This window comes from Giraffa tippelskirchi, chromosome 6 (assembly GCF_054371585.1).
Source record: "Giraffa tippelskirchi isolate mGirTip1 chromosome 6, T2T-mGirTip1v1.2.pri, whole genome shotgun sequence".
Taxonomy (NCBI): Eukaryota; Metazoa; Chordata; class Mammalia; order Artiodactyla; family Giraffidae; genus Giraffa; species Giraffa tippelskirchi.
This window is the reverse complement of record NC_137280.1, coordinates 126,812,026-126,824,191: the sequence shown is the minus strand read 5'-3', so window position 1 is coordinate 126,824,191 and position 12,166 is coordinate 126,812,026. Positions and strand designations below refer to the sequence as shown.

Genomic DNA, 12,166 nt, shown 5'->3' with positions numbered 1-12,166 from the left:
ACAAAATGAGGTACACAATTATTTATTCTTTTGAGGAATATTGGGAAAATGTGTATAAAGTAATATATGTATTAGTAATAACAATAATAAATATTATCTATCATTTGTTAAGCTCTTAATTTGTGCCTGACACTATGCTAAATTATTTTCATGCATTTAGTCCCCACAAGGTAACATTAGTACTAGGATAATCCCCATTTTTCAGATGAGAAATTGAGGCCTGGAGTTGTAACTTGAACCAGGTTACCTAGCTATGAAATGTGTCTGGCACATATACAAATGTATACCTTAATACATTTGTGTATGTGTAAGTATAGGCATAGCATGTAAATTTCTTATGAATTTTATCCAGAATTTCCACAAAGACCTCTCACACTTTTGATACTACTACCAGAAGAAGAGAATCAGAATGCAGTAGTATTGAGTACAGTAACTGGCCCCTGGAAGATGCAGCTGTCTCTCTATTTCTAGAATGTAATCTTCATGAAATACAGTTTCTGTGTTATTCACTGTATAGCCCCAGTACCTAGAACAGCAATGGGCACTTCAAAGATGCACAATGCCAATGGGAGGGGCACTTACTTAATAAGGAAGAAACAGTGACTCCTGTAACAACATAGGCTGTGGCCATGAATGCAAATAGAGTAGAACAGTTAAAGCCCAGAAATCAGTTTCAGATGAAATACAGAAATTATTTAGGCAAAATGATCTGGCCTAAACATTTTGGATGAATATCTGAATTCCTTCAAATTAGCCAGTTTGTCCAAACAGTTCTACTTTTGATATCAATATATTTTAAATCCATATAATTTGACTTCAATTGTCCAATTAACTTTAAATCTGCAATACAATTACCTCCCCTTTGTAGAAGACAGGAAAGCACTCTCACAAATGTTATCTCCAAGCCCACACAATCAGAGGTGGGCAAGGGCCACTCACTCATGATTCCTGAACACAAGCTAGAGAACACAGCTGGGCTATGATAAAAGTTCATTGGTCCTCATGTAACAGGACCAGGGTAGTACAGCTTCAGGACAGCTTCTAGCAGTTTAGCTGATGATATCAGCATAAGATCTCTCTCCGTCACTCCAGCTGACCTTCCTCTGTGATGCCTTCATTTTCAGAGGTTCTCTCTCTCTCTACTTCTCCAAACTTAAGTCAAGCAGTATTAGCAGTAAGAAAGTTTTGGTTTTTTTTCCAAAAAATCTAGCAGAAATACAAGGCTAAAGCCAGAGGTGAAACAGTCCCATTCCCAACACATAAAGCCTTGGGAGGATTTGCTCCCCCAAAAGACAAGCAAAGTGCTGTTAACAGGAGAAGAGAGAATTGCTGCTGAATAGGCAGACACTATAACATGCAGTACACCTGACCAGTCCCCCACCCACCTCTCAAAACGAGTGCTCCTTCTGCTACATTCCCCAGGTTTTGTAATTCAAGTTAGCATTCATTCAAGCTTTTTTTACAGTTGATACCATATATTTCCTTACACATGACTTCACCTTTGTGTTCTTACTGGATAAGACATCAGTTATCCTATTTTAAACTAATGATTTGGGGATAACAGAAAATCTATTTCTTGACTGTGGCACAAAGGCATCAACATTTGTGAAAATCCATGAGTGCATTTTTGTGTATATAAATTACACCTCAACAAAGTTGGTTTTAAAAAATGATGATGATGGTGGTAATATTAACAATGATATTTATTGTTTTTGCTGAGTAGTAGGATTCATGCTAAGCATTTTTTTTTGTACTTCCTCACTTAACCTTTAGTAGAATTCTGGGAAATAGGTGCTGTAACCCTCCCTACTTTATAGATAAGGCAGCTAAAGCTTGAAGATGTAAGGTGCCTAAGGTCACATAGTTAGTGGTGGAACAATGCTTATAATTCAAATCTGTCTGCCCTCAATAACTATCTCCATGAAAAGTGAAAGTGAAAGTGTTAGTTACTCAATTTTGTCTGACTCTTTTCAACTCCATGGACTGTAACCTTCCAGGCTCCTCTGTTCATCGAATTCTCCAGGCAAGAATACTGGAGCTGGTTGCCATTTCCTTCTCCAGGGGATCTTTCCAACCCAACCCAGAGATCGAACCCGGGTTTCCTGCATTACAGATGGATTCTTTATCATTTGAGCCACCAGGGAAGCCCAACTATCTCCATACAAGATGTCTATAAGAAAGACACTTTATATGTGTAAATAATAATAGCCAAATACCTAAAAATGGAATAAAAATCACATATCAATGAAAGAGGAGGTATCTCATTCTGAAGTGTATGTGTTTTCCCTTTGCTAGTATGTCCCCAATACATCAATCACTATACAAAAGCCTCTAATTTGTTCTGGCTTTAAGTCCCAGACCCTGTAATTTGTGTAGAAGCAACTGACTGAAACAGACATAAAATTCTCATTTTCCTCCAAAAGAAAAAAAGAGTAATATATCCTGATAAAACCATTGGCTTGCAGTTCTTTAAGGAAAGTATGTGGTGTGTGTGTGTGTGTGTGTCTGACTCTTTGTGACCCCACAGACTGCAGCCTGCCAGGCTCCTCTGTCCATGGAATTTTCCAGGCAAGAATACTGGAGCAGGTTGCCACCTCCTCCTCCTGGGGATCTTCCCAACCCAAAGATCGAACTCATGTCTCTTGCATCTCCTGCATTGGCAAACAGATTTGTTACCATTATGCCACCTGAGAAGCCCTGTTAAGGGAGGTAACAGCATTTAATTAACATTCTTTGGAGCAAGAAATCAATAAAACTCATTCCTTGTACTATATAAGTCTGCTGCATATGTTAGGAATATTTTTATTTCCATTTTTTATAATTTATTTATTCTATGCCTGCTACTTTTCTACCCAAAGTCCATTCCTCCATCTTCCTTACTCATTTAATGAGGAAGTACTTATACAACATTTACTATTTATCAAATAATCTTCTAAACACTTTACAAAACTTAATCTTGTAACAACAAGATTATTATCTTATCTCCATTTTATACAAGAAGAAACTGAAAAGGAATCATTTACTGTGAGAGATAACTACTAAGCTGCAGAGCTGAGAGTCTAAGCTCCAATCTTAGGCTATGTTACTAGCAGAACCTCAAGTGCCCAGCTAAAGATTTCAATTCCTCTGACTTTCACACAGCTACTCATGACCATGGCCACTTTACTGGCTATTGAGATATAACTAGAAATCTACTGTGTAGGGTTTGGGAAAGGGTTTTGTTTTTTGTTTTAAATAAGGAGACAGCTGACATACATCTTTTGCCCACCTTCCTTCCTCTTCTTTTTGCCTAGAATGTGGGTACAAAGCATGAAGGAGGAGCAGCTATCTTGCAACTATGAAGAGGAATATCACATGCTAGGGACTGATGGATGGGAAGATAGTGAAAGCCAGATGCCATGGAGCCATAACTCTTATCCTCAAAGTGCCTTCCTCTCAAATACTCATCACTTGAAGGGGAAAAAAAACATAACCTGTTTAAGTCTCATTAATGGCGTTTGTTGCTACTCAAAGCCAAACACAACTCTAATTGATAAAATGCACTAACCACAAAACCTACTGTTTCACTTCTGCCTGAATTTTGGTCATCTGCATTAATACATGGTTCTTACATAGCTTCCAAAAAGGAAAATTATTAGTTTTAAGAATTTTTCTTTTCCATTATGCTTTATTACAGAATATTGAATATTAGTTCCCTTTGCTATACATCAGGACATTTTTGTTTTAATTATTTTATGTGAGTAGTTTGGATGTGCTAATCCCAAACTCCCAATATATTCCCCTTAGACCATTTCTCCTTTGGTAACTATAAGTTTACTTCTATGTCTGTGAGTATGTTTCTGTTTTTTGACTGTGCCAGGTCTTCCTTGTGGTATGCATGGGCTCCTCACTGTGGCATGCAGGTTTAGTTGCCCAATGGCATGAGGGATCTTAGTTCCCTGATCTGGGATAGAACCCAAGTCCTCTGCATTGGAAGGTAGATTCTCAACCACTAGACCACCAAAGAAGTCCCCATTTGTGTCATATTTTAAATTGCACGTATCAGTTCAGTTCAGTCACTCAGTCGTATCCGACTCTTTGCGACCCCATGAATTGCAGCACGCCAGGCCTCTCTGTCCATCACCAACTCCCGGAGTCTACCCAAACCCATGTCCATCGAGTCGGTGATGTCATCCAACCATCTCATCCTCTGTCGTCCCCTTCTCCTCCCGCCCCCAATCCTACCCAGCATTAGGGTCTTTTCCAATGAGTCAACCTTTCGCATGAGGTGGCCAAAGTATTGGAGTTTCAGCACATATAAGTGATATCATATGGTATTTGTCTTTTTCTTTATGAATTACTTCACTTAGTATGATAAATTCTGCATCCATCCATGTTGCTACAAACAGCATTATTTTGTTCTTTTTTATGGCTAAGTAGTATTCCATTGTGTATATATACATCTTCTTTATTCATTCATCTGTTGATAAACACAGGTTCCTTCCATGTCTTAGCTATGTTCATAGTGCTGCTATAAACACTGAAGTCCAAATATCTTCTCAAATTAGAGTTTTTCTGGACATATGCTCAGGATTTGGATTGCTAGGTCATTTAGCAACTCTATTTTCAGTTTTTTGAGGAAGCTTCATACTGTTTTCCATAGTTGCTGCACCAGGTGCACCAATCTACATTCCTACGAACAATGCAGGAGGGTTCCTTTTTGCCACAGCATCTCTAGCATTTGTTATTTGCAGACTTCTTAATGATGGACATTCTGAATGATGTTTGGTACCTCACTGCAGTTTTGATTTGCATTTCTCTAATAATTGGTGATGTTGAGCATCTTTTCACATACCCGTTGGCCATCTGTATGTTTTCTTTGGGAAAATGTCTATTTAAGTCTTCTACCCTCCCATTTTTTTGATTGGGTTGTTTTGTTGTTGTTGTTATAATTATTGAGTTGTATGAGCTCTTTGTATATTTTAGAAATTAAGCCCTTGCAGTTGCATCATTTGTAAATGCTTTCTCCTAGTTCATAGGCTGTATTTTCATTTTGTTTATAGTTTCCTTCGCTGTGCAAAAGCTTATATATTTAATTAGATTTTAATTTTTGCTTTTATTTCTATTACCTTGAAAGACTGACCTTGTACAATTTATATCAGAGAATGTTTTGCCTATGTTCTCTTCCAGGAATTTTATTATGTATTATATTTAAGTCTTTAAGTCATTTTGAGTTTATTTTTGTATATAGTATGAAGATGTGTTCTAACTTCACTGATTTACATGCAGCTGTCCAGCTTTCCCAACATCATCTGCTGAAGAGACTTTTTCCCATTGTAAATTCTTGCCTCCTTTCTTGAAGATTAACTGACCCTAGGTGTGTGGGTTGGGTTTATTTCTGGCTCTTTATTCTATTTCATTGACCCATGTATCTGTTTTAGTGTCAATACCACGTGGTTTTGATTAATATAGCTTTATAGTATTGTCTGAACTCTGAGAGTGCTATGCCTCCAGCTTGGTATTTTTCCTCAGAATTGCTTAGGCAATTCTGGGTCTTTTACAGTTCCATATAAATTTTAGGATTCTTTGTTCTAGTTCTGTGTAAAATGTCATGGGTAAATGTACAGGGATTGTATTAGATCTGTAGATTGCTTTGGGTAATACGACCATTTTAACAATGGTAATTCCTCTAATCTAAGACTATGGGATATCTTCCTTTTCTTTGAATCATCTTTTGTATGCTTTATCAGTGTTTTATAGTTCTCAGAATATAAATCTTTCACCTCTTTGGTCAAGTTTATAAGAATGTTTTCTTAAGCATTTATGGTAAAGATAATATCTGATTTACAGGGAAGGATTGAATATTAAATAAGAAGCAATATTTAAGAAAAACAATAATCCATTAATAAAAATAAACTTATTCAAAAGCTGAGATGATACCAGAAAACTGTCAAAATACAATTTCACTACAGCCTCAGGGTTATTCAGGTCAATAAAAGTAACTGGCCTATTTCTTACCATTGTTACTGCTGAAATGACAAAATGAATCAGCTTACTTATGAAAAATAACTTAAATTGAAGTAGCCCCCATACACTTGCTATCTTTCTTGCCTCTGGATCTTCCCATACATGTGTATACTTTAAATGTACCTCAGCATATTAGAGGTCCTGATAAGCCCTGAAGTAAATAATACTGTGAGATTTTGCCTAACCCAGTATTTCTCATATTTCTTGGAATACAGAATTCTGTTTTTCCCCCCAGTGTTATATCTCACATAGTGCCCTAGGAAATACATTCAGAAAATGAACAATATCATAGACAACAGAATAGAAACATAAGGAGAAAGGGTTAACTGCTAGTTTTTTGGTTGCCATTTCAGTGGTTGCAAAATAGAAACTTTGTCATGGGGAATTAATAAACTTTCTAAAGCAATTAGAAAGCTATCATATCCAACTTTAAAACCTTATTAATGGATGGACTTTTCTTCCACAAGAATTCACATTCTGTTAGATGACTCTGGTTTTGAGGTGATGTTGTGGTTTTTAGTGGGTTCCTGGGTCTATTGAAGGTGGCACTGTTAGGGCAGAGGAGGGCAATATTTCAAGAGAGAAAATTATTCCATCACTTTTTCCTAGGGAGAAGCCAGTATGAAAAATCAATACTAAGCACAGGGCAAAGACGTTATAATATCTGCTCTTTCTGCAACAGTGAATGATGGCAGATTTCTTTTATTTTCTTCCTTACTTCCCTTTGTATTTCTTTTCCAGAATTTCCCATTGTTATATTTCTATTACCCAAAACTCATGTATGGAAAATTTTTACTTATAAAACTTGTGGCTGTAATACTCTCAAATTAAAATACTAGCATTTTTCCATGTACAAACTAGACATTTTTTAAAGGTTGCTTTGTCTAAAAAAGTCAGTGTGAACTACCCTTCTGCTTTCCAAAGCTGGACTGATGACCTGGGCCTCCCTAGAAAAAAGTTTTCTGTGTTCTGTCGTGAAATGAAAAAAAAAAAGTAACTGTGTAATGAATTTTTTATGAAGCTACATGTATTTCATTTAAATAAGTGCTTTTTGAGATATGTCCTTCCAACATATTTAGTATTGGTATACTCATTTTTTTTAAATGATAAGCAAAGATAGCAGCTGTAGTCTTTTTAGACATCCTTTGGCAAATTAAAATTTGGAACTCTTATGTCCCACCAGCCATAGGATACTGACTTCTGGACTAATCAAATGAAAGAATGAGTGACTAAACACAGAGTAAAACTAGAAATTTCAGAGATGTAGGTCCCTATCCTTCCTTGTCACTGAGTGACCATGACCTCAGAAAACCCAAACTAAAGCACTGGAATAACCTGTTTCCCTAGCTATAAGTTGGCAAAAACAATTGGAATCTATTTTTTAGGGCTATTGTTACTGATAAAGTATTATAAATGACAAGGAGGAAACATTTTGTAACTAAAAAGGGTCAAATAATATATCCATGTGTATAAAAGAGAAAATAGTAGACAGACCTACTAAATTGATTTAAAAGATTTAATTCCCTACTGTTTCCCATTTTTTTTAATTGAAAAAATAAAATCAGAAGTCCCATTGAACATCATTGAATTATCTTTGAACTGAGCTATTCATGGAGTCACAGAACCATGGAGCTTTAGAACGAAAAGAGATTGTGGAAAACATCCAGTGCAATCACACTGCTTTAAAGGCAAGGAAACCGAATACTAGAGAATAAAGATACTTCCCAAAGGTCACTTATTTAAAGAATGAAAACAGTCTAATAAGAAAAGATACCTTTTGAAACCTGAATAAGAAATAAGATTTTATAAGAAAGAAACATGGGGTTTCCATTCCTAGATTTTAATGCTGGCTTTGACAAACAGTTTTGAATCTGTTACTTAACTGAGACCCAATGTCTTCATCTTTTAAATAGCACTGATAATTAATATCTCATAAAAGTATAATTAAGAACAAACGAAATAATATACACAGTATACTGAAGGGGCACATAATGAATGCTCAATAAATTATAACTTGAATTTCTATTATGTGAACTTTAAAAACCTCACAATTTATCATACCTGCTAAAAAGTATTCAATTTGTGGGTTTTAAATAAGATAAGTAAGAAATAAGACCTAAATATTTGATGTTCTACCAAAAATATTTTTATCTTTATTAGTTCAAATAGTTCCTTCAATTTCTATTCATAGCATTCCTGGAAGACAATGTAGGGCTTTTTCAAACCTGAAATCACCAACTGACATACTTTCACTTTAGGATGGAATTTGCTGGACACCACTTAAAACAAGTTTGTCACTGAAATATCCCAAAGATTATTCAATGATGGAGAAATCCTAGCACCTCAAAGCTTGTAATTTTGTTTCTTATCTAACAAAATTTTATGAAGATAAGGATTGTAGTACTTAAAATCTAGTTAAGAATATCTTCAAATCATTTTTTTCAAAGTAATGCCAAAAGCAAAATCTTAAACACTGGACAGACGTGGGTTTTAACTGAAGTCCTGCCACTTGCTGACTGTGTGGCCTTAGACAGTGAGGTAGTTCATCCAAGCCTCAAGAGTTTTAAATGCAAAATGGGGATAATAATAGTATCAACCTCAAGGAATTTTGTGAAGATTAAATGTTAGGATGCATATTAAAAGCTTATTTAGACCAGTGTCTCCACTGTATTAAGTGTTCCCCCAAAAATGTTAGCTAAATTAAATGGTAACTAGGGACTTCCCTGGTGGTCCAGTGGTTAAGACTTCGCATTTCCAAGGCCAGAGTTCAATCTCTGATCAGGGCACTAGATCCCACATGCCGCAACTAAGACCTGGTGTAGCCAAATAAATAGATAACTATTAAAAATTAAATGGTTACTAACCTCTTTGTTGGCAGATGAACTTTGATAAGTCTCATTTTTATAATCTTCAGCTTCTTCTGGCAGATGTTAGATAAAATTGTAAAAGAACTGATCTTTCAGCCTACTCCTGTAAACTGTCAAGGGCAGATGCTCACATGAAGATGGAACTGGAGGTAGGCTTCCTCCCTTGTTCTAACAAGAGCCTCAAGTTCAATTCAGGATTCTAAAAAGAAATAGATTTGCTGGTTACTTTGGAACCATCAGGATCTTAGAGTTTAGAGAAGCTTCCCTGCTGTCCTAGTGGAAAATAGTCCCCAGACTTAGTCTGCACTGTTATTCTACATCTCAGACTCCTGATTGTTTCCTTCAGTGTAGACATAACAATTTGAAGCTATTTTGTTTATTTGTTGACCCCACACACATTATCTCCCTCTCTTCCACTCCTACCTCCTCTGCTAGAATGTAAGCTCTTTGTTGGCATAGACAGTGCTGGGACTCAGTGGTTCACAGCTGTAAATCCAGGGCCTAGAACAGTGCCTGTGTATTGTAAATTCCCAGTAACTATCTGGTGAATGAATGAATGATATTATGAATGGGAAGCCCCAGCAGGTGCTCAGGGCTTTAGATTTCCCTTAGAAGTGTAGAAATGAAGGTGAACTGATCTTCCAGTTACCACAAGAGGAAAAGAGAACTAGCAAAATTCATGACCACATAGACTCAGTAATGAAGTTCAGAACTACATGAGACTCAGAATCCCTGCTGGGGGTTGGGGAGGTTGGGGTGGAGAACAAAGGAAATATATGGTAGCTGAGTGACCTCAGGCCAAAAAATTATACATACACACACAGACACACACATGTACACATACAGAAAGACACTATCCACTGAGACTTAGGGTAAATTAGAACTTGGTAGGTTGTTTTTTATTTTAGGCACAATAATCTTTCTTCACTTGACCTCTGGGTTACCACCCACTCACTGCCTCTTGGATCTCCTTTCTCACTGGTCCTTCCACCTTGGCCTCCTTTGCTGATTCCTCCTCATTTTCCCAACTTCTGAACCCTAGACCGTTCCAAGTTGGTCCTCAAACCTCTATTCCTTACACACTTCCTAGATGACCCCTACCTGCCTTATGTCTGCAAATACCATCTGTAGGCTAAAACCTCCAAATATCTATCCTCCATTTGATCTCCCTTCTGAACTCCAGACAGGTACCTACAAGTCAGCTGTTCAGTATTCCCCCCTTGTACACCTAACAGACATAAACTGAAAAAGGGACAAGAACTGAACTCCTGATTTTTTCTCCTAAACCTGCTCCTCCTAATAGCAAATCCATTCTTGCAGTTGTTCAAACCCAAATCCTTGGAATTATCCATTTTTTCCCTCTCTACAATCCACACCCAATTACCGGCAAAATCTTTTAGCTGAGTCTTTGATATACACCTATAATCTGATTACTTTTCTGCCTCCTGGCTATCACCCTGGTCCAAGTCACCATCATCTTTTGCCTAGAATCACAACAGTTCCAAAACTAGTCTCTGGGCTTCTGCCCATGCTGCCTATATATCGTTAAAACCTCCTCTAAGCAGCCAGAGTGATCCTATCAGAGTATAAAATTTCATCAGTTATCTCCTCTAATCAAAACTCTCCAACAGTTTTCCATCTTACCAAAGTAAAAGCAAGAGCATGATCTGACCCAAAATACCTCTTTTCATCTTATTTCCATCTTTTCCCCACAATCCACTCCACTACAACTGGTTGACAATCTGAATGGATTTCAGATTAATTTAGAAAGTATTAGTCTGAAAATTCAGGAAAAGGTTTAAAATATCTGACTATAAGTAAATAAAGTGTTTAAGTTAGAGAAATATTTGATTTTTTTTATCAGCCATTCCCTGATCCCATGGTATCAGATCAGCATAAATATTAATATTTTAGGGTCTTTAGTATTTGCCTGGAGTTAATCTTTTGGGCCAGAAAATGCAAATTAGACTACCTCCAAGTTTCTACTGATTACCCTTGATCTCGGTCTTGGATAACATATCCTCTAGCTTTTAGTATTTTATGGAGTGCTTCTTTCACACTATAAAAGTACCAAGGCTAATATACCTGCTCCACTTAAAACACAGTCCTTCAACAGACATGAAATCCTACTGTGTTTCAGGTAGTGGGTAGGCAGTGAGGAATCAAGGATGAAAAAGACACGCCCATATCTTCAAGGAACTCACACGGGAGTCCAGGTTGCAGCAAGAGGATTTGATCTTAACAGTGTAATGATGGAGGGATGGCCACTGTGCTATGGAAGCCAGCTAGAGGGCACCCAGATCAGTCTAAAGAGGGTTGACAAGGTTTTCTAGAGGATATGATATTTCACTGGAAGCATAAATGATGTGCAGAAATGGGAGTACAGGGTAGGTCATATTCCAGACAGGGAGTAGAGCATGAGCAAAGCCATGAATCTGGGTGCTGATGTGTAAGAAATAACAAACATACAAGCCAAACCACCTTTAAGATGAGACTGGAAAGAGAGGCAGAGAGCAGGACAGAGGGAACTTTATTTGGCATTTTAAGGAGTATGAGCTTTGTTCATAGGCAACAGAGAGTCACTGAAGAGGAGAGTGTGATGCTATATGGACACATTTAGAGGCAGACAGATGAGTAGGGAGGCTATGGCAGCATCCAAGTAGAAGGTGCTACAAGTCTGAATTAGGACAGGAGGAGTGGAGATGAAGGAGAAGGAGACAAATAGAAGAAATATGGAGTTAAAATTAGTAGAACTTAGTGTGAAGGAGCCAAGAAGGAGGCGGCAAGCATATCCTGAGGTTTCTATCCCTTAGGGTATTACCAAGTACAAGTAGTAACAGGATCAGGCAGGAAGAAGATTTCATTGTGATGTATGTTGAACTTGCAACATTAAGGGAAAAACATTCATTCATTTATTCATAGATCAAGAATTCTTTATAAAGTACCTACCATGTGAATGTCCAAGTTTGAATCTGAAAGGAGAGGTCTAGACTTCAGAGAGCTGGGTGTCATTAGTTTGTGGGATGATCAGGAGTTAACCTTCAAGGATGGTTGGTACTGTACCTGGCACAAAGGATGCTGTCCTTGGGCATCTGTTGAAAAGCATGAATGAAGAGCTACTCTGTGAGAGTTTGTAAGAAGAGAAGAGCTGGGAATCAATGATGAAGCTCTAGAAAATACCAATGGTTCAGGCCTGGATAAAGGATACAGAAATGGAAAAGTCAGAAATGTGGAGGACTAGAAGGGTATGGTATCATAGACATAAAGTGAGGTAGACATAGGACCCAAGTGCA

At 37.2% G+C, this 12,166-nt stretch overlaps 1 protein-coding gene across 42 annotated transcripts in view; it reads right to left on the bottom strand.

Moving 5' to 3' along the window:
• ARHGAP26 (Rho GTPase activating protein 26) overlaps positions 1-12,166 on the bottom strand; it is a 556,769-nt gene that overhangs the window by 472,664 nt on the left and 71,939 nt on the right. For 25 of the 42 annotated variants that reach the window (XM_081504651.1, XM_081504686.1, XM_081504653.1 and 22 more), the window contains 2 exons: positions 11,937-12,066; positions 8,871-9,072 (listed from right to left, as the gene is read on the bottom strand). The gene's annotated coding sequence lies outside the window, so the exon portion shown is untranslated. Of the gene's footprint in view, positions 1-8,870; positions 9,073-11,822; positions 12,067-12,166 lie in introns of all 42 variants that reach the window. The other 17 variants (XM_081504663.1, XM_081504699.1, XM_081504662.1 and 14 more) reach the window with 2 other exon arrangements.